Below are 21,409 nucleotides of genomic sequence, written 5' to 3'. Positions count from 1 at the left end.
AGAGAGAGAGTAGGTTTTGTGTGTTGTTTTTTGTTTAGGGGAGGGGGGATAGTAGAGGATAGGAAAGGCTGCAGAACACAACAGACACTAGTATGGCAATATGTAAATCAATGGATGTGTAACTGATGTGATTCTGCAATCTGTATATGGGGTAAAAATGGGAGCTCATAACCCACTTGAATCAAAGTGTGAAATATGATATATCAAGAACTATGTAATGTTTTGAACAGCCAACAATAAAAAATTTAAAAAAATAAAAAAAAAATAAAAATGTTAGCCAATCTCCAAAAAACAAATGTCAAATGTTTTCTCTGATATAAGGAGTCTGACACAGGGAGGAGTAGGACTTCGTTGATTTATCCAGTTGAAAAAGGGAGAGGGTTTGCCAAAGTGAGAATCACCTTCTTCCCAATTCTGTGTTCAGTGCCTACAGAATGTAGGTCCTGATGGGAACAGAACTTGGGGAACACAATCTTCTCTTAAGTTACCTCTCAGAGGAGATTTCTAATGGATCTTAAGTTAAACCCATGTCTACATCATTGTCAATGAGACTTTAGATCACCCAAGAAACTTTTACTGGGAGTTATTAAAACACTGAAGTCCATGCACACCCAGACTAATTAAATCAGAATTTCTGGGGAAAGAAACATCATATATTTTAAATATTTCCATGTGATTCCTTTATACTGACAAGTTTAAACTCTCATGATCTATAACAACTCTTTGCTCCCTTAAGGAAATACCAAGTGGGTCAGACAATTATTGAGTTGAAAGAAATCTAGGGAATAATGTAGTCAAAAGATTAGGAGGGTTGGGGGGTGGGTAGCTCAGTGGTAGAACTCTTACCTAGAAAGCATAAGATCCTGGTTCAATGCCTAGCATAGCAAATAAATAAATTAATTAATATTAGGAAAGAAAAGATTAAGAAACTGAGGGTTAGAAAAAGTATATGACTTGTCTAATTATTAAATATTAGATTTAGTACCAGGAAATATTTGTTACCAGGAAACATCTACATCTTAGAATGAGACTCTCCTGTTCTATTCTTGGATATTATATGTGTTAGTTTTTAAAACTATGTTTAAGCAGACTGCACAAAGCCCAATATATGGAGACCGAATACCTCAGGTCTGATAATGTAGTTCATTCATAGTTTTTGCATGAAGCCTTGGGTTTAATCCCCAGTACACCACACACACACACACACACACATGCACACACACACACAGAAGAAGAAAGAAAGAAAGAAAAATGCCCTCCATTTAGTAGCTGAAACAAAAGACAGCTTAGCAAAGTATTTTGAACATGGTATTTCACAAGTGTTTACTGAACCAAAACAGAAGAGGGATTTTACATGGTCTAACCATATGTCATTAGATTAGATTATTTTTTGTCTGGGTAGCATAGTTGGTTAAAGTGGCCCATTGGTTTAGCTGCTTTAGTTTGGTCTGAGATATAAATCTCAGATCAGAGAATTTAAATTTATTTCGGTACATTCTCTATTATTCAGTATTTAGACCCCCACCCAGGATGATAGAAAGTCTAAGTTCTGGAATTGGCAACTTTCAATATCTTTGACTCATTATGACCTTTTTAAAATTAAGAATATCTCTTAATAGAACTAAAAGAATAGTCATTATCATGATGAGTGTTCAGAAGGAGCTGAATTTTAGAGGCTTTAGGCACCCACATCAGGGTCTATCTCTAGATTAGGCAGTACACCCACTCACTGGGAATATCTGGCCAATGTTCACAAGTTGAACTGAAGAATTAAGTTTATGATTAGTTCTCCAATTTTATTTTACTCAATTTTTTTGAGTAAAAGACTCTTGTTGCATGCTTAATTCCACTTGAATGGAAAAAGGTAGTATAGTTTTTCTAATCAGAATAGGCTCTCACTTCCTAGCAGAGCTGAGTATAAGTTAATACACTTAAATGAATAAAAGCTGGGGTTGATTCTAGAATCCCTTTTTATATTCTCTGAGGTTCTAAGAAAGAGGGGAGGGTAAGTGTTGGCATATCCCTGGGGTCTTCCAATATGTGTGCATGGACACCTGAGCTTATGGTTGAATTGACAGTAGAAAGTACACTCATCTTTTCTTAGATATCCCAACCACTCATTGTGGGAGAAGAAATTAAATTCCACCCAAGTTCTCAAGTATGAGATCCTGTAACAGAATAGGGAAACTGGAATCCAACTTTCTCCTTTAACTCACTTCTACAAAGAGAAGGAAGTGACAACATTGAAGTTTTGGCTTACGGGAACTGCAGAGGTTCAAACAATCACTCTTCTTTCGTTGCTTTATATTGCTGGTATAGATCACTGGGGCTATGCTCTGTCAGGGTTACCCTCACATTAGGCACTATCTGGACATGGCTCAACTAGGCTGTGGTACATTCTCTCTGCATATCTCAGCTGAGCTGGATAGGACAATTGGGATGGAAAGGATAATGGGGTTTCTGCTCTAGTGTAGAGTATACTCCAACACAGCTTTACCAGACCTTTGCACTTCAAGATTATGAGGCATTGACTTCCTTCATGATCTGGTATTTGTTCCTTTATATGCTATTGTCTCTTTTGAAGGAAGAGAGATTGTCAGGGTAATGAATTTATCATTGAACCCAAGGTCATGTTATGTACCATCTTGAGCCGAACATCTCATTAGCTCGTTCTTTTTCTATTAAGACAGATACCAACTCATTTATGGAACAGGACAATGAGTGATTCCCATTAATTCTGAGGAAAGACTATTAGGAACCCATTATTCTAAAAGAAATGATAATATGGCTTTTTGAAGGGTGAGATGGACTTGGCAAAAGCTTCCCTGCCCCATATTCTTTGGGCTTTAGACCTCATATGTGGCTGGGGACATGGTGAACAAGTTTGTATAGTGAGGCAAAGCATTTCTGGGAAATGGCCAATGGACTGAAGTCATCTAACAGGAGGTGTGGTGGGTGGGGAGAGCCCTTATGGGTACAAGATGAGCAGTTTATAAACTACTAAAGACTGAACTCAAATGTCAGGGCTCTCACTTAATCCAGACAAGAAGATACCTGGGCACTTTCAGCCTGGTACACTGACTAGTGGGTGGCATGTGTGAGCACACTGAAAGTCCTGCTTGACCCGAGGGCCTATGGGGACATGATGGATCTCTGCCAAACTCTTCCTCCCACCTCCCATCACACCCTGAGACATTACCCACAGGGCCAACCATGAGCAACACCTGCCTTTGTCACCTTAATTCTTTCTTCAGTGGATGAAATTCACCAGGTTTTTAGCAGAAGCTCAGTCAGCTACCTACTAAGTGGCTATGATAATGCTGGAGACACCATGCCACCGTGACGCTGGCAGAAGGGTTCCCTCCAGAGTTTGTATGTCTAAGTTTAAAATGGAGTAACCTGGAATAAAGGGGAAGAGAAAAGGGAAGGGAGATTTAAAAAGCAAAAAGACTCACAGATAACTAGAATAGGTGAATGGGACAAATTAATTTTAAAAATTAAAAACTATATTCTGTATTATTAGATGATAAAGTATAATGTTATGTTTCATGATCTTTCCCTTTCACCCTAGATCCAAGGGAAGAAAATGTCCTAAAAAATGAACAACTAACATGAAAAATTTTAGAGTTTTTAATATTTAAAACAGATTAAACTACTGACAGAGAAGCCTCCAGAATATTTTTATTACAGTGTCGTTGGGGCAGTGATTCAAGGATGACCATTGTGGAATAGATACAAAAACCAGTAAACTCATGAGCTTTACTTTATATTTATTATCTAAATGTACAATGGATATTATGTTTAATCCTTGCAGGGGAAAAACACTTTGTTAGTCATGGATCCACTTGATTACTAAGCCAACAGTCCAACATTATTTATACCTTTTCCAACAATCCCTCATGCCTTCTCTTCATACAGTTATGCAAATTAACCAGCAAGTATTTCTTTTTAAGGCTATCCTTCCTAAGTTAGGTTAGATACATCTACCAAAACAAAGTCCTTTTCCTAGTTTCAAGGTAGTTTTTAAATGAAAGCATATAAAAATGGTAGTAATTTGATTCCCAGAATATCCAAGTTCTGCTTTTTGTTGCCATATGAAATCCTGATCTAAGTCCACATGGATGTGCTGTGTATTTAGCATATGGATCTCAAAATACAGTTGTTCATTCATCTGAGTCCCTCTTGACTTCACCTATGATGTGTATGCAACCAATCCTGAGAGTTCAACATGTTCCACTTTATTCTCAAGTATCATTATAGCAGTCAAGATGAAAGATATTAGAAGAGTTTAAGAAAGCCTGTTACTTAAAAGCATCTGTGTTTTAAACATTAAGCTGTACACTAGTAGCATTATTTTATGATATATACCACACCAGGGCATGTTAAAAAGCAGGCAGGTAATCTTAAACTTTTCCTCTTGCAAAAACCAGTGCAAGAAATACTGCCTGATATTTGGTTTCTTCTTTAATAGTGTGGCTGAATTATATAAAATTCCAAAGTGGTTTCCCTTTCCAGGCAGAGCCCCACATTTATATAATCCTCAAAGGCTTTCCTTGAGTGTTGCTGTACCTTTATGCAACTCAAATTTCAGAGATGTGCTGACTTTTGAAGAGTTTAAAGGAAGGAGAATCCAGCTGCCCTGTAACATCAGCACAGAACCGTCAAACTGGGATGTCTATAGTAAACATGTACATACAGGTGGGACTTAGGACTTAGGTTCTATTGCATTTCTGCATATAGATCAAAACTCTGAAAAAAAAAACATTCTTGGATTTAAATAGACTAAACATAAGATCAGTTTAGGTTTTCTGGTTCTTATATGCCATCTCTAGATCTTAGGTGGCATTTTTGATAGAATACGCCCTTTGTTTTGGTGTTCAATTACCCTTAGGGTTGGCTTTAACCTTCCATGAGCAACTTACCATTGGCTCACATCTCCATGTCTGATACAATCTATTCTAGTTAGACAAGATTTTTCAGCCAACAGGACATTTAGGTTTCATCTCCAAGAATATTGGTGGCTTTGCTAATTCCAATGTTAAATGACAATTTTTAAATCATTTACTGCTGTCTTGTGTACTTAGTATCTCAATTATCATTGTAAGGATGGTTCTTCATGATTTCACTGACTTGTTTTGGAGCAGGCATGGTTACTTTCAAATAAGATGAAAGAAAACAAAAACATTTAAAAGTATCAAAGGTGATGGGGAAAAGTGGTGTGTGCCTATAATACTAGATACTTGGGAAGCTGAGACAGGAGAATTATGTCAGCCCAGCAAAATAAAATAAGATAAAATAAATTAAAAATAAAAACAATTAGGGACTATCCATTTATTTATTGAATTTCAGGTTGACAAAGAATCAGAAACTCAATAACCAGCCCATTCTTCCCTTAATACCTGTATTCTAGCACACTGAAGCTCAGGAAGAGTTTGTAGAATACTTCTAAAAAGCCAGGAGAACTCTTCAGGAAGAGATAAGAATATTAAAGTCATTTGCTTACTTCTTGATTCCTGTTCAAACGAGACAGGTGAACAGACTGGAAATCCCTAGATCTTGTCAGGTTGTGTTATACAACTTCATGAGGTGAAATATTATTATTACCTTAGTCTTGAAAATTTAGAACAAACAGTGAAAAAATATTTTCCTGAAATGGCTAACTTAACTTTGTTGAAATCGTGTTTAAAGTTATTGGAAAAAAAAATCTCTAAGAAACTGTTGCAGAGTACAAGATGGACCAAGTTGGCAGAAATGTACAATCTCTAAATTTGGAAGGGTAATTCAAGAAACTCTGAAATTGTAGGACAGAGCCAACCCTGTGATCCTGAACAATGCTGCTAATAAAATAACTAAAACAAAACAACAAACAAACAAATAAACAAAAAACCTGAGGAGAGTTCATTTTCTACACCATCTTTGACAAATTGCCTAACTGACCTCTGCAAATAAAAGTAAACTGCATAGATGCAGGCTTTCAGAGAAGTGATACTTCTTAGGTAATGAATATACAGCTCACTGGCCTTCTTTATTGGTTGTAAGAACACAAGGAAAGACCTCAAGTATCACCTTGATCTCTATGAGTTTCAAAAAGTTTGTGTTTTTTTTTTTTTACATTTTTTCAGATTATCTTTTTTATTTATTTATTTTTTTTAATTTTTTATTGTGGGTTGTTCAAAACATTACAAATTTCTTGACATATCATATTCGACACTTTGATTCAAGTGGGTTATGAACTCCCACCTTCACCCCATACACAGATTGCAGAATCACATCAGTTACACATCCATTGATTTACAAATTGCCATCCTAGTGTCTGTTGTGCTCCGCTGCCTTTCCCATCCTCCCCCCTCCCCCCAAAAAGTTTGTTTTAAAGAGCAACTTTGAAGATTTTCTAATATGTCTATTCCATTGGATTCTTGAGGCACCTCTGCTAGTATTATAACTATTGAGGGTTGAAGAAGGAAAACAAAGTTTGTACCAGCTATGTAAAAACAAAATTATTTAAGAAAACTATCCTGGTCATACCATTAGACAACATTTTCAAAGGCCCAAGACTTAAATGTTAATTTCATTTAATGCTTTTTCTGTTTTTAAGATAAGCTCCTAACGTGACATTTACCAATAACTTTGGGGACCCTAGAAAAACACTAATCCTTCCTTGTCCAACATAATAGACCTCATATTTTTATATGGATATCATTCTATGAAATTGAAATAATTAGTGTCTTTTAATATGAATTCATATCCATGCAATGCGTTATTCCTTATAAACATTTTATTGTTAACCTGAAAACTCAAGTTTGGGTATTTTAAAAGGTCATGCATAAACTAAACAAATCATCATATCTTGTGGTGTCACATGAGTTTCTACTTCTCAAAAGGCTTAATTTATTTGAAAGGATAATTTTATATATTAAGTTAAGTTTTTCTGGTTTTCTAGACTATAGAGATTTATTTATTGGACCTACTATATCTGTGTATTTTAAAATGAGTTTTTCAAAATTATCCCCGGCTGCAGGTACTTTTAAAAGTAAATCTAACCCTGGGTCACCCTCTGTTCCTGCCATAATATATGAGTTTGATTTACATTAATAATAGATACTGTATTGTCTAACAGAGGGGTTTAACTCAAAACATTACAAGTTACACTGCAATTTCTAGTATTGGTTGAGTATTTGCCCTTTTTATCAGGTTATTTTTTACAAAACTGCCTTGTACTCAGGGACACATGAATCATTTAAGGCTTCACTTTGGAGGAAGAGATTGGTCAAAAATTTGACTTACCACTGAAATACACTCCCAGAGCAAGCACATGGGATGAGGGTTCTTCCTTCGAGAGGCCTGTTGAATACACACCATTCTTATCAGATTTCATTTCCTATTTTAGATGACTAATCATGTGGGCACCGCTCTGGTATATAGTTCTAGTGCAAAATGAATGGATAGGAATTGTTCTTTAATAAATGCCACTTTTCCAGGCTTCAACTGGACCTGTTGGAGCTTTATAAGACATTCTTATTTGTACTGAACCACAAAAAGTCTTCTGCTTAGACTACACAGGAATGTCAACATCAGTGAGTCACTATAAAGGAAGCTTCCTTGGTTCATAAAAAATGTAATATTTGAGCAAGATGTTTCATTAGCTTTTGTGTTCTTTCAGAGCAGTCTCCTCTATTCTCTGAATCACTACGTGACTTGTGCAAGATCCTTTACCTGCTAAGCAAATGACAATTCAATACTTAAGGAAAACATGGATGGGCATAAATGATTAGTCAGGGGCTCTATTTGTAGCTTTTTGACCCCTGTTATGATTTTTAAATAAGAGTAAATTGAGTCAGTTCTGGAAGCATTAAGCAAATTCACTCCGAGGTGGCATATGATATTTGCTACTCCTATTATGAAGGCATTTTAGCATCAAAGAATGCAATTAGATCATTTGTTTCCTTAGCTGAACTCTATAGCCCTATGCAAAGGCAAGTCTTTGAAAGCCCCTATTAAGTTCCTAATCCAATCTTTATTAAAAATACTCAATATTGTAGACAAGGAGGTTAAGACAAATCCTCAAGAAGTACCAATCATACTCTTCCACACCCCAAAGAAACCTTAGAGTGCAGCAAAATCTGAAGTCAGGAAAGTACTTCCAATGCTTTGTTAACTATGATGTCTTCCTTAACTAACCAACTGTAGAAACATGTAAACAATTAGTTCCACCAAGGAAACCAGCATGTGAAATAACACCAAAAAGGTTTCTTTGTCCCTCCAAAACAAGCAAAATTTCGCTTTTAGGGCTAAGAACAGACATGGATATGAGGACAGTCTCTTTCTCAGTCAGTCTCTCCAGTGTTGAAATTCCCTACCTAAATTCCAATTTGTACTCTCATCTAAGAAACTCCCTCTGTGGGGAAAAAAAAATAATTGCCACCCCTGTTAACTCTAGAGTTTGTCCCTGATTTCATACTGTGCCTTGTCTGTCTATACAGTTGGTGAATAATTACCTACCCTAGATTTTGCTCTGAGGCCATGACTATTAGAAAAGTAAAAAGGCCTTTAAATATGTCCTTTTTTGCTTGGAGTACATGGGATCTGATTCCTGCTTAAAGTCATTACTATTTAGAAATTGTAAATAAAGTTTGTCCCTAAATGCTAGTGATCCTTATCACTGTTCACGTTATTAGTCTTCATTTCTACTATGTGCCAGGCATTCCTTTAGAGCTTGGGCTATGTCTGTAAGCAAAATACAGATCTCTTCCCTTACAAGGTTTATACCCCAGCAAAGAGAAAAAACATAAATGTATGTCAGGCTTTCTGAAGACCATCAATTCTATGGGCAGGGGGCATGGGGAAGAGCAGAGTCAGGTTATTTGGGAGTGTAGGGTTGGGGATGGATTGAGCAAGTTCCTTAGAAAACAGGAAAATTGTATTTTTAAAATTTAAATGTATTGAATATTTATTATATACCAGGCCTGATGCTAAGACTCATTTGATTCTCTAGGGAAGGTATTGTCATTCCTGTTTGACTTGAGGAGCTAAAACACAGGTGTTAAGCAACCCTCTAAATTCTCTAATTCCTATGCCTTAACCTTTTCAGAACAATATAAGCAAAAGAGAGAACTAAGCTGGTTCTTCAAAGATAGGTTGAATTTCATTAGCCAGAAAATGCATGTGGGAAAGAGGAGTTAAGAGCAATGGGTAAAGGCTATTCATGGAAGCCAGCTAAGACACAGGGCCCTGGGGTTATGCTGGGGAAAGGTTGAAAGGTGGGTCAGGTTGGATTAGGGTGGGTTTACAGCACTCTATTTCGTCTAGACATTACTGGGAAGACTTTGAGGTTTTGAGTGATGGTGTGGAGGTTAGGGTGATGACAAATCTGAGTTCAAGGAGGCATCAAAGAGTCAGATGGCTTTGTAGTATAACAGTTGCATGGACTTGCCACTTTGAGTGATCAACACTGCCGGCTTCTTTTATTTAAATACTTGGCTAAGCTTGTGGAAACAAAGGCTTTTAATTGAAAGGTTAAGGTCTAACAATCTGAAATGTCAGATTCAAGGTTATCAAGCTATGATGGTTGGTGACCCTCAAACTTCAAATAAGCAAATATCCTAAAAGATGGCTTTTAAAAAAGCCAAAGGCCATTATATTTTCCTTCATTCTGAGATCCATTTCAAAACAAAAGGACTCCCCTAATCTCAGTTTTATAAAGATTTTTTATGAGTAAAATGATATTTTCACACATCACCACCTTCAAAACAAAAACAAAAAGCATCTTTTGTTAAAGGCAGCTATTGACTAAAATAGCCACATTATTGTAGCTCCTTGTTTGAAGCAGAATATACAGCATTTCACATTTTATGTCTCTTATATGACTATTGAAAGTCTGAAAGAAGCTGGGTGCAGTGGCACATGCCTGCAATCCCAGCTCCTGGGGTGGCTGAGACAGGAAGGACCACAATTTCAAGGCCAGCCTCAGCAACTTAGAATGATCCTGTTTCAAAATAAAAGATAAAAATCTAGGCTAGAGTTGCAGTTCAGTGGTAGAGCACTTGCCTTGCACGTGTGAGGCACTGGGTTGGATCCTCAGCACCGCATAAAAATAAATAAAGGTATTGTGTCCATCTACAACTAAAAAAAAAAAAAGTTTAAAATAAAATAAAAAAGGCTGGGGATAAAGCTCCATGGCTACAGTGCCTCTGGGTTCAATCTCATGTGACACACACACATACACACACGAGCCTAGAAGGATCATGACCAAGGAAATGCTGACTAGGAAGAGTGAAAAATCCATGCTTCTTATATTTGGAATAGGTGACATTAGGGTGACACATGTCTTTCTTTAATTTTCAAATTAAATTCCTTATAGACATGTTCATTTGTCAAATAGCAGTATTTAAAAGATAATTAGGGCAGGGGTGCAGCTCAGTGCTAGAGCCTGGTATGTTTGAGGCCCTGGGCTCAATCCACAATTTTATATATATATATAATTTTTAAATTATATATATATAATTTTTAAAAATTATATATATATATATAAATTTATAAAATATATATTTTTTAAAAAAGAGGTAAATCTATAGTCTATATTCTAAGCTTCAGTCGAGTTCCATGAAATTCAAAAGCTAAGAGAAACTACAAAGAGAACACAAGCACATTGAAAGGATATAGAACACTCCTGTCATCCGTCCCCATAATATCATCTCAGACATTGTTAACTGATACATACCTATCCAACACTGTTGGTGAAAGACCCTGATAAGTTAAAAATTCAACAGTAAGTTTTGAATCAAGTGATAATTAGATTTTGAAAAAGCTCTTTGATGTTAGGATTTTTGAAGTTGGCCAAGATATGGTCTAACACTGGCTGTCACCCAGCATTCTTGGACACACTGAGGACTGTGTGGACAATAAAGAGTTGGCAATTTAATGTCACTATTTTAAATAGCCTAGCGTATATCACATCTTAACCCACCACACAGCTTTACAGGCAAATTACAAAATCGGGTTTCTTTGACTTGGGCTGAAATTGTCAAAGCAATTAATTATCCAGTACTGAGCCAAATGCCTCATTTATTTCTGAATTTTTAATTAGTAATTTAACAAACAGATTGATAGACACTTTTAAAAACAGAAACAGAGAAAGAATAAAAAGTAGTCCTTGAATGAAATATCACTGCAATTATTAGCCAGGTGATTATATCCACCAGGTTGGAAGGTATGAGTAATGAATACTCCATTGATAGAAGTTAAATGAAATGGAAAGACCACAGCATCTGGAGAATTTCAGAGAATTCAGAATTTCTGCCTTTGCCCAGCCCTGAATAGATATAAAATAGAACAACATATAGATATTGCTTTTTCTAAATGGACTTAAAGTTAAAAATGGAGGGGAGGGGGACTCGGAAATGTTTTACTTATACCAACAGATGACAAGCCAAGCTGAAGTTTTCCATTTTGCTCACTTAATGATAACTTTGAGTTAATATCATAAATGAGAGTGGCTTGAGTTACCATTCACCTGGTTATCTTGTTATTGCTTATTGAACACCTACTATGTGCAAAGTCTCATATTATGCTATGTATACAGTAACAGAGTAGGCAAGGTTTCTCCTCTCAGGGGGCTTATAGTATAGGCAGCAGAGAAAGAAAAAATAAGTGGTGGTTACAACTGATGCTAAGTGTTTGGGAGGAAATGTTTCTGATTAGAGTAGAAAGCTTCCTTGACATCAGTTGTGTACAGAAAGAGAAAGCCAAATTAGCACTACTTCAGTGGATTCTATATAAATTGCTTTCTTACTGAAATCAATCTTAGAAAGATACCACATTTGTCTAAAGAGCTAATTATCCTTTTCAACAGTTTTTAAATTATGATATATACTTAAAACATTAATTAGATGGGGGATATTTGTGTTTTATGTTTGTAAGCCTCCCACAATCATCTTGTAATATAGAGGAACATTTTCATGACAGTGCCAGGGAGAGGGAAGAGCTGTGAAACACAGATGGTTGTTAAAGAGTACTACTGAAGCCAGGTGTGGAGGTACAGGTGTACGATCCCAATGACACGGAGGTTGAGGCAGGAGGATTACAAGTTTGAGGCCAGCCTCAGCAACTTAGTCAGAGGCTGTCTCAAAATAAAAATAAATAAATAAAATAAAATAAAAAGGGCCAAGGCTGTAACTCAGAGGCAGAGCATCCCTAGGTTCAATCCCATGTACCCCTCAAATAAATAAATAAATGGAAAAGAAAAAAAAAAGAGTTTCAATGATGTTTCCTGCAAAGTAGCTTTGAAATACAAAATTCAGAATCAAAACTATCTTCTTAATCTCCAGAAGGAAACAGCATGCTCATTCGGTGTTTAGTTTTGCCACTGTGGAAATGCAGGCAATTCAGAGGTGAGGCAAAATTCTGTATTCGAGAGCCACACATATGTTGTGGCACTCTTAATCACCAGATCTAAGAATACAAGTGTGTCAGATCAAGCCAAGCTACTGAATCTCAGATTTAAGTGAAACAATATTATAGAAATACAACCAGGCGCCCCCACAGCTGGAGTTAGTTAAAGAGCACTAACCTAGTTATAAGAGCACCACCAAGGGAATACTAGGTAGCACTTTGCTATGTCAGGCTTCATAAAAAAACATGGTCTATGTTAGCACCCCAAATAGTAACTTCCACAAATTTTTGCTGAATGAAGCTTTGAAGACCAGGTTTTAATGCAACCAGGGCTGCATTCATTATTTTTATGAAAATATTCTTGTATAGAAAGCTGAATATTTGCTTTGCTCTACACTAACTGGGAACAGACTTGCAGAACTTATTTTGTACACAGTAATATTGTCTGTAGCTCAGCATGAAGCTGAGATTTTATCTTAGATTGTTCACATGTCTCCTGAATCTGGAAAACCTCTAACTCTGTTTTCATAATTACCATTTATTTTCATACTTCTCTTCTTCCCCATTATATATTATTTTTTACTGAGTTCCAATATCTCTCCTCAACCTTGCTTTATTGCCTCAAAGTTCCCCTGTCCAAAAAGCTGTAACACTTTGTATCACACACACTATTCTTCATGATTATCAGACTCACATTGCAGTGTATTTTGATCATTTCCACACATACAGCATAGGTGTTCCTTACTATATGTAAAATACTTGAAGTCAAAGAATCTGTCTTCCATCTTCCCAAAAAGGTTCCAATTGAGAATCTAAATTGTAGGAAACTCTAGTTGTACCTGATCCACCTTTATAGCTTAGTTTTTTAGACTGGCCACAGCTTTCCTGATTTTTTATTAATCAGATACCAGGGTTTGATTCCTCCACTCATATTCAAGCAGAGATTCAAGTCCTTCCTACTCAGACTGCAGAGGGTACATCTGCACTAGCACCTGCTCACTAGCCACACTTGTCCCTTCTGTTTCCAGTGAACAGACCAGGATGCACCTTGCCTTCTGAGGTTGCCTCCTCAGCCTGTAATACTGACTGCCTTCACCTACTTAAATCTGTCATTTGAAGTCCACTCGAGATGAGTGGTCTCTACTGGCCTCTCACCAGCTGTACATTTTTCCACATTAGCCATGACCTAGTATTGCCCTCTGATTCATGTAGAACGTCTTCCCTCAACTCAGAAAAGCTTTTGAAGTCAGAGAAATATTTGTGCTACTTCTCTAGATGCTACACTGCCTGGTAAAGAGTACTGCAATTTAAGACATTAAGAATAATACATATTTCCCTTCTGCTCCTTAAATTAAATCATGCAGCCTGGCGCAGTGGCGCACACTGATTATTCCAGTGACTTGGGAGTTTGGGGCAGGAGGTTCTCAAGCTAAAGGCCATTCTGGGCAACTTAGCAAGACTCCAAATCAAAACAACAACAAAAATAAATAAATAAAAAGGACTGGGGGCTCTAGTTCAGTGGTAGAGTAGCCCTGGGTTCAATCCCTAGTACCAAAAAAAGATAAACGAGGTTAAGCAAATATTTTCTTTCCTGATTTTTCAGTGAAAAGCAGATTTTTCTTCCACTACTAAGCCATCTCCATTCACTCATCCTGCCAGCCTAACGGGGTTAACTTATCCGAGTCAGCATGTTGTTTTCCTCCTTAAGTGAGGCTACCTGCTTGGCAAATAAGATCTAAGTTCTTGTCCTGACTTCCATGGCTTTAATGTAACTCATCTCTCCCTTCTAAAGGGTAACACTTCTCAGCTCTCTACCACCTATACTCTCCCTTGGCCAAACCGGCCAGTCAGAGCTCTCTGGGCACAGCTACACTAGCCCAGCTGTGGGATTTGATCACATGTTTCCTCCTATGATGTATTTCTCACCCCACCTTTGCTTAGCTGACTTCCACTGTTCCTTTAAGGTCAACTCCATTATCACAGCAGTGACTTAATTGTGATAAAATCACATGTCAGTTGAGTAGTTGTCATTTTCTCTAAATTTCTAGTAGGCAGTAACTGACATATGTTTGCTAGCAGAGAGGAGGTAAATATGCATATCAAATTTTCAATTATAACTACTTTTTAATCATCGGGCACTTTAGATAGCTAGATAAATCAGAAATACCTCCCAAAATATTAGATAGGTAAGCCAGCAGTTCTGCATCAAGATTTCCTTCAGAAGGCAATTTGGGCATTAAATAAAAGTAGTCATCATTTCAATTCAAGTTATATGTGTGCTTCCTGAAGAGCTTCACCAGGAACTCAACCTTGGTAGAAATCAATATTGAACCTCCTTATTATCAACCAACTATTGATTTAAGAGACTGTTTCATTATCATTATATACAACCAAACATAAAAACAAATAACTAGCAACAAAATCCAGTGTTGAGGTAACTGAAGCACATTTGAGGCTTTCCTTTAAAAGACAGATATTCGGACACCTCCTGTGTAAAATCATTGCCTTTACTGCTCTTCTGACCTAGAGGACAATTATATGCTTCCCTGATGGATTAACACCGCATCTCAAAGTCAAACTAGTTCAGCATTCTTCGGATGACTATTTCAGCCCTTGTATATGCTCACACACATTTGGCTTATTTCTATTGCATTTAAGAATAAGAAAAAAGCACTTGAGCACCTGAATTACATATTAGAGAAGATTAGAACAGATTTCGTCCCCCTCATAAGACACATGAAATATGAAAAAATTGGTGAACTACTTAGAACAGAGGGCAGCTGTGTCCAACATATTCTCAAGAAAGGAATTCTTCTTTCACTTTCCAGTTTTTCGGGTGTGAATTAACTCTAGACCTTAAGAGGACTCAATGGTCCTGCTCAGATTAAAGTGGTACCTTAAAAGTCAGCATTTGTGGACTAGACGTGCAGCTCAGAAGTGGAGCACTGGCTTAGCATCTGTGAGGTCCTGGGTTCAATCCCACCCCCACCCCCACCCCCACACAGTGTTAACATTTGTGCATTCCCTATTGGTTTACCAAGCACTGCTACATTTTCTTGCTTGACCCCCTCATATTTAATAATTTCAAGATATAAAGGAAAGCCTAAATATATTCATCTCTAGAATTTAGCTTGTTTAAAACTCACCAAAAATAAGAACAAAATGACTTTCCAAATATCAGCTTAGTTATTGCACTGAGCACTGTAGCTCAGAACAGGTATTTGACTGAAATGGCAGCCATTCTGAGGCAGTTTTGCTTTGTTTTCCCTTTAATTTTAATTTTGAGGCAACTCATTTTAGGATGGGGAAAATGAAACTCAGATGTTCCATGTCTTGTCTTATATAGCCAAGCTGGCTTGTGGATACAGTCATTTGTAGCTCAGAGCCCACCACACCTGGCTCACGTTTTTATAGAGCTTTATCACTTAGGACTTACTTATAATACAGCTGGATGGGCCCTTCTGGTAGTTTTTGGTTCAAGAGAGCTGGGATAGGGCCCACACTCTGAAAACCACTGTCTCAAATGTGTTTTCTCTAGTTGTAAAATATACATAGGCTTACTGAGAACCCAATCTTGAATTATTTTGTTACTTGTGAATTTAAGTTTGGCAGTTCATCTGTCACATAAGGATCTAAGTCTGTTTCGGACACTTTGCATCATGTTGCTAGGAAAAAATAAAAGTAGCTTTTTTTTTTTTTTTAACCAAGAGAAAATGTTAAACACGATATCCCTCACCCAAATTTATTCCAGATTGAACAGTACTTTTTATTCATTTATTTTTCTGCAGCAATGGGAATTAAACCCAGGATCTTACTTACGTTAGGCAAATATTCTGTCTTTGAGCCCTGGAACAGTATTTCTAACCCAACTTTCTAGAATTGTTACTTCCTATTTTACTCTTTCCCTTTACTCTGTGGTTACCTGAAAAGCTAAGTGACAGTCATCATACATTCTGCTTCCTGGTAACTTCTCTACAATTTAACACTCAGTCACCCTACCCCAGTTACTCAGAATTCTTACCAGCTTGCGTCAGTGAAAGGTCATTTGCCCTGAGCTAGCTTATAAGTTAGGACAAGAGAACAATTACCAGGCTACTTTTATACCGAGGCAATAACTGATGTTTCTGAAAATTTATAAGCCTTTATGTTTTGATTTCTAGTTGATATACAAACTAGTAAAGATTAGGAAGTTAAGTGCTGGGATTAAAATAAGTTTGAGGGGTGGGGGGAAAGCAATGTAAGTAGAGAAGAGATTCTACTTCACTTAGTAACTTCCATTTTTAGATCAGGAAGTAATTTGTTCATATTCTGCTTGCCCTGGAGAGGCAGGCTTCCTTCCAGGGTAGAAGAAGGATGCGGGAAGGGGAGTAACCATGGCAACCTGCCCAGCTATGTGGGCAAGTAGAGTATGGGGCCCCGCATACACTGGGAAGAATTTTCGTTTCTAGCCAAGTCACTCCGTTTAATTCTGGTGGTCCCTCCCTGCCCACTTCCTTCTAGAATGCTGACTTCAGGGGGAAGCCTTACTCCTTCTCTGCAGGGAGTTGGAGAGAGTGTGGGGAAGACTTCAATGAGACCAGAGGTCATTCTGACCAAACCAAACTGCAGGCTTCCAGGCTGAGAACAGAGAGTAACTCCCTGTCTGTTCTAGCGTGAACACAAGCAAACACACCGACTTTGTTAATATTAAGTGCTTGAATGATTAACATTTTCAGGTAAGTGGGTGGTATCCAATTTTAATAAAGAAATTCTCCATTTGCCTTCAATTTTCACAAAGACACAAATTTCAATTGCTTGGGGGACAGAAAGAAACATTTCTAAAGCAGATTGAATAATGTATTCTAAGTACATTAGATGAACTTGTCTTCCAACAAGCCCAGGTAAGTATATTGTTCTTCCTCAGATAAAGGAGTATAAGTACAAAAAGGTCATGCACAATGTGCCTAAGGTCATTTACTAGCAGTTGTACAGATAGTAGTTGAACCTATGGAAAAATACTCCAGAACTCACGTTTTCAACCACTAGCCAATTGTGCTAGGAAGAAGGCAATAGATAGCATGTGAATGCTCGGTCACTATGTCCCCATCCAGTATCAATTCCCTCATCAGGAATTTGCATGCATTTTTGTCTCTGAGATGAGACTTGGTAGCCTGCTTTCCCTGATTTACATGATCAATCCAGTCAGGACACCGTATCATGATTTAGGTTTCCCTTAAACACATGTATCTGATGTCAAAGCTATTTCATCTAAATGTGACCTGGCCATCCTCTGTGCAATTCAGTGGCACTGCTTCAACTTTAGAATTACACAGCAGCTCCAGAAAAAATTTTTAAAAACCACATCCTGTTCCTCAGGTGTTTCATATTGCCAATCTGGCTCCCATTCTGGGTCTGTCTGAAGGGTAGAGAACTTTACATGTTCAGTCAGTTACCTAACTCTCCCTGGTCAGTCACCTTTCAAAGGAGGCATGAGTTCTGGATGAGCAGTAAGGCAACTTAAACCCAGAAGAGCTCCCTCTTCAGTAGCCATCCCAGGTATTTCAGCATCTTGCCTGTGTCTTTATGAAAAGTAATAATAGATTCTCCAAGTTGAGAGAATGAGGAAAGGAAATACACAATGCCTTCAAAACTGTTAGGTTGAAGTATTGGTTGTAGCAATCTTAGGTTTATGGACATAGGAGGACAGATAAGAAATGAAGCAACAGGTTTTAAATGTTCCACCATAAATCCATGTCTCCACAAAGCCTCCTGCTGGCCACAGGCCATTCAGCAAAGCATACGTTTTCCTGTTTTCTCAATCTTCAGATAATTGAGGCATGGCTCAGCAGGCCAACAAATACCACACTGAGCCGCTGGTCAGAAGCTTCCAGAGGCCCCTGTACCATCATCATGCCAACAAGTGCCTTAAAAGCAATAAATATCTTTTAACCCAAACAAAATGACTGAAATCCATTCCAAACTGTGGAGTTGGACAACAAAATAGGTCTAAAGTTAGGAATTTGGATTTTTGGTTTAATCTAAAACTATAAAAAGTCTTTAGTAGAAATGCAAACTCTGAATTTTGTCCTTCACAAATCAGGTGAAGATCAATCCTGTTGTGCCAAAGACCATCAGAATGGCAGATATAAGCATTAGACCTCAAAGTTGGGAGACATTTCTCTACCATTTTCTTTCTCTAATCATACATTAAAATGTGAGAGGGTATATAGGCTTGGGGCATTCAGCTCCTGGGGCAGTCATTGATACAAAGAAATAGAACTGGGAGTAGAAAGATTAGGAAGTCAGTCACCAACCATGGGAAAAAGAATCTGGTTGGCGTTAGCAGGAAACTGATGAAGCATGTGGAAGAAGTGGCTCCCTGAATACACATTGGGAGAAACCACCAGGCTTCCTCTGGGACTCTGGCCATGTTGCAGTCATTGATTTTTCCAGACACCTAGCAGTTCACCAAAAGAGGTCTTTCCTCAAAGATGAAGGATTGTTCAAATCTCAAATACTCCCGAGTTCTCAAGGCAATAAACTTACAGTGTCATTGCCTATCTTCTTTCAGTAAAGAGATTGATAAAAGCTAGGGTGGGTGGGGCACCTAGCCCAGAGAAGGGCACCAGCAAGAAGAGAGCCTGGTGACAAGCCATTTGTTAGCTTGGAGGCTTTACCATCCCCACCTAGTTCCTCCTTCCCCAGAAGCCAGTGGTTGCTTCTGTATGGGAGTCAACCTCAAGATCTTAAGGGAGATCCATAATATATTCCATCAAAGCCATTCCAGGAGCCTTATCAGACATCTCAAAGACATTTTTGTAGCTGCCTTCTTTCCTGCCATTACTTCTGTTTGAATTACGTCTTACCTCCTTCTCCTCCATTCTCCTACTTTGCCTGATTAGGGCCAGAAATTTTTTCATTTAGTCACTTTATAGAGCAATAGCAACATTTACTATTCATGGGGCCGCCCCTCCATAATTTTTAAGTCTTTCCATGTGTCTGGAAGCTTGTTTCTGCTCTTCTCGTTTTACAGTGTGGCTCTCTTCCTTCCAAACACAAGCTAAAAATGAAAGAGGAAAAGCTGGGGGGGGGGGCAGGGAGGGGGTTTGCTGTGGGGTGAAGATAACATCCAGATTCTTTAAGTGTTTTTAATCCAGTTAAATTTCCCTTTGGACTCAAACAGCTCCCTGCTGAAACTGACTGTGGACCTCAATTCCAGCCTAAGAATTAAGTCAAGAAGGAAACACGGCAGAAACAAATAACAGAGTCAGCTCTATGCTATGAAAACCGCTATGTTGACTGGGGCTCCAAGGTTTTAACCCATTCATTTTTTTTCTCCCCCTTTTCTCCCCCTTTCCTTAATCTTTCCAACCAGTGTATAGCAGTGGAGCAAGCACCATTTAAAAGCTTCGGGATTTAAAACAAGTTTGTTAAGTCCCTTGGGCACATACTTTCTTAGGAATGCTGGTGCAAGATAAAGTTCACATTTTAATGCCATATGTTGTCAGTCACCAGGGGAAAAAAGCTCCTTATAGGCACAAACCAGGTCCTGAGCCTTTGTCATAAGGCAAAAATAAACACCCTTGGAGGAGTTAATTAGGCGGTCAGCAGCCACACCAGCGTCCTACCAGGGCTGCCCGCAGAGCTTTTAAACAAGCACACCACACACACACACACACACACACACACACAAGGAGGCGCTTGTTAAATGTCATGACGATGGGCAATCTGGAGTCCGACCCCAAAGGTAAATGCATCCTGTGAAAGCATTCCACAGATGTCAGGCCCCCCAAACGCTCGCTCCCCCAAGTACACTAATTTCTAAGATTCCCCACAGCCCAAAGTCTGCACCCGAGGCGGGGGAGCAAAGGAGAGGAGATCGGAAAAAGAGTAATAATAATAATAATAACGGAGCCAAAGGAAAAAAGGATCCCAAAGCTACTCACCGACTAGCTAGCGCCCCTGCGAAGCTTGGAGCATGACTTCTCCGCGCCGCGCCGCGCCGGAGCCTCCAGGCAGCAGCGCAGCCGACCCGGTGGGCTCCGCTTAAATAGCCGCCGGCCGGGAGCCAGGAGCCGCGCGGCCACTCCCGGCGAGAGATATGGTTCTAATCAGATGCTGGCAGCTGAGGACTCCCCAGGAATGTGCCGGGATGTTTTTGCTGCCTGGGCTGGGTAACTCCCCCTCAACGTGTCGGCCGAGTCTTCCAAACTTAACTGTTTATTAACTAGCGCCGCAGCCAAGCCGAGCACCCGGCTGCCAGCCCCGCCAGCTGGGGGCGATCGCAGGAACCCGAGCCAAGCGCAGGAGAACTGAGCTCGGGAGAAGTCAGGACTCCCAGACCCCGGCGGGCGGGGTGGGGGAGGGTGCAAATAAGGACAGGAAAGGGAAACTCTACAGGAAAGGGGTGGGATCCACGCAGATATATTTCACAAATCCGTTCCTTCGAGCGATGTGGCATGCGAAGTCATCCTAACCTTTGAACAAAGAGCTGCCTTTACTCCCGACTTTCCTGACAAGGGGCTGTGGGTCCCGGGCAAGGAACTGCGATTTCTAAAGTCGAAAGTGCCATCGCCTCCTTTAAAGAAATCTGGGTCTCTCATTGCAGACGTGGATGCGCTTAAAATTGGAGGGAAATCTATGCATATGTAAAACACTGTATTTATATATGAAATATAATCTTGCATATAGAGATACGACGTAACCTATTTAAATAAGCTATATTTCTAATACAAACATTGTATATTGGCTTCCCTTACAGTGCATATACATCCGTAGACACGAAACATGGCTTGATCAGCACTGATTCTCAGTATTTCCTTTCCCTCCATGAAAAGCGCGAGATGTAAGAAAGAATGTTTCAAAATTCCATCTCTGTCAGTAGAAGGCACTGCACGGCATATCTCAGTGTAGGTTTAGAAGCTAGGAATTCATTTTCTCCTTATTTTAAAATCAGGAACATTTGTAAAATCGCCACAGAAGTTTTATTGCTTTTTAAGAATTATGAAATTATTCTTATAAAAGGAATGTCTTCCTTCCTCCC

At 38.6% G+C, this 21,409-nt stretch overlaps 1 long non-coding RNA gene across 1 annotated transcript; it reads right to left on the bottom strand.

The window, feature by feature from the left end:
* Positions 1-334: 334 nt before the first annotated feature.
* LOC125616729 lies at positions 335-20,714 on the bottom strand. Its single transcript, XR_007347459.1, has 3 exons — positions 20,313-20,714; positions 7,285-7,341; positions 335-3,399 (listed from the first exon to the last, which is right to left on the bottom strand). It is a non-coding gene; the product is annotated as an uncharacterized LOC125616729 (long non-coding RNA).
* Between the last annotated feature and the right edge of the window lie 695 nt (positions 20,715-21,409).

This window comes from Marmota marmota, unplaced genomic scaffold, assembly GCF_001458135.2.
Source record: "Marmota marmota marmota unplaced genomic scaffold, marMar, whole genome shotgun sequence".
Lineage (NCBI taxonomy): Eukaryota > Metazoa > Chordata > Mammalia > Rodentia > Sciuridae > Marmota > Marmota marmota.
The sequence above is the reverse complement of the archived record's forward strand: the minus strand, read 5'-3'. Positions and strand labels throughout refer to the sequence as shown.